This window comes from Magnolia sinica, chromosome 2 (genome assembly GCF_029962835.1).
Source record: "Magnolia sinica isolate HGM2019 chromosome 2, MsV1, whole genome shotgun sequence".
Taxonomy (NCBI): Eukaryota; Viridiplantae; Streptophyta; class Magnoliopsida; order Magnoliales; family Magnoliaceae; genus Magnolia; species Magnolia sinica.
The window spans coordinates 58877718-58879828 of NC_080574.1; the positions used below are offsets into that span (position 1 = coordinate 58877718).

The window sequence follows — 2111 nt, forward strand, 5'->3', positions numbered from 1 at the left end:
TTTTGAAATTGAAGTGAACTCTACATAAAAAGATTGAGTGTGTCCTCAAGAGATGGTTTCCTAGATTGTGGAGGTACTTGTTGATACTGTGGGAACTGCTGAGGTTGTTGACTGCCAACTTGGGAGTAAGATTGCAAAGGAGGATTTCCAGATGGTCCTCCTTGTTGTGGTCCTTTTGCCCAAGAGAAATTTGGATGTCTAGCCCACCCTGGGTTGTAGGTATTTGAGTAGGGATCATTCTCAGTTCTCCTAAAGGAAGGATCATTCTCAGTTCTCCTAAAGGTGTTCATAGCATTCACTTGTTCAGAGAAAAATTCTGGAAATGCTGAACTAGATGAACAAGACTGCGTAGGATGGGCGAGACTGGAACATATGGCACATGACTCGACTTGAGTTGTTTGTGGAGGTCCATTGTTTAATATTAAAGCATCCACTTTCTTTGTCAGGCTATCAATTTTGGCATAAAGATCTGGCGTGACTCCTACCTCATATATACCCTCTTTCTTCAGTGGTTGAGGACTTCTTTCACCTCTATTTGAATAGTCCCATTGCTGGGAGTTTTCACACAAGGTTTCAAAGAAATTCCAAGCTTCGACATCACTTTTAGTCATGAATGACCCTCCACTAATGGCGTCAACCATGCAACGGTTTTGGGGTGTTAGACCGTCATAGAAGTATTGAACCTATTGCCACTTTTCAAAACTATGGTGTGGACATTTAAGAAGTAAGTCCTTCCATCTTTCCCAACATTCATGAAAGTGCTCACCCTCTTTTTGTGTGAAATTCGTAATTTCTCTACGGAGAGCATTAGTTTTGTGAACCGAGAAGAACTTGTTTAAGAACTTCTTAGATAGTTAGTCCCATGTAGTGATAGACCCAACTCCTAGAGAATTCAACCATGCTTTCGCCTTATCCTTCAAAGAAAAAGGAAAAAGGCGCAAACAGATCGAATCGTTTGAAAAGTTTTGGAACTGAAAGGTGGAGCAAATGTCTAAGAATTCTTTCACATGATGATATGGATCCTCTTTATCTAAACCACAAAAGGAGGGCAACAATTGTATGACCCCAGGTTTAAGTTCAAATTGTGCTGCCGTGGTGGCGGGCTTCTATACATGAAGGCGCATTGAATTGGATAGGAGCTGAATAATCTCTAAGAGCTTTAGTTCCATTCTCGTCCGCCATTTCAAATAGGATGTTTCTAAATCTTCTACGAAAGGTTCTTTCTATTTCAGGATCAAAAGGTGTTAGTTCTATGTTCAGAGATCTACGTCCTAGCATAAACTATGTTATCAATATAAGAAAGAAAACTAAACTAAGATGCAACCTAAGAGGAATAAAACTAAAAATAAAAGTTATGAATTCCTAAAAACAAGAGAAAGCTATGTAAACGAGAATTGGAAGGAAGAACCCGGAAAAGGAGATGATGAATGTTTGAAGATTTGAGAGCTCCTCCTTTTGAAGACAATCTTATTTAGCAGCTTCCTTCCTCAATTCCTGTAGACATAATAAAAACAAAAATAAATTGAATTTCCTAAAATAATGCTAGAAAAATCCTAAGCAACGGTTAATTTCTAAAAAAGAAAGTTTCTAATCTTAGAAATAAAAAGCTAAGTTAGTTTCTAAAAAGGGAAAATTTTTCTAAAACAAGAAAATAGAAAGTTACTTGAAAGAAGAGTCAAAATCTTAAATTAGAAAATAGAAAATTTTTAAAAAAGAAAGCCTAGAAATAGAAAATTTCTAAAAAAATAAAACCCTAATTGTAAAAATAGAAATTAGAAAAAGTAGAGAATTTAGAAAGAGATTACCAAATTAGAAGTTTATGTCGGGACCCTACAAAATAGGAAATAGGTTAGTTTCAAAAAAAAAAAAATTTAACCTAAAGTTAGTAAAAACCTAAGACTATGAATTATGATAAGAGAGAATCCTAAATCCAATTGGACCGAAACAGTCCCCGGCAACGGCGCCAAAAACTTGATGTTTTCTTAAACCAATCTGATTTAAATGATTTTAAACTCGCAAGTATACGAATCAGATGTAAATATGGTACGTATTACGATCGTTCCCACGAGAACTGGTTGTCACAATTTAAATCTACAATTCTTCTTAACTAA

The 2111-nt window shown here is 35.8% G+C and overlaps 1 non-coding gene across 1 annotated transcript; it reads left to right on the plus strand.

Annotated features, from left to right (window-relative positions):
• The first annotated feature begins 699 nt into the window (after positions 1–699).
• Positions 700–806, plus strand: LOC131238236 (small nucleolar RNA R71). The gene has a single exon (XR_009167643.1). It is a non-coding gene; the product is annotated as a small nucleolar RNA R71 (small nucleolar RNA).
• Positions 807–2111: the final 1305 nt, after the last annotated feature.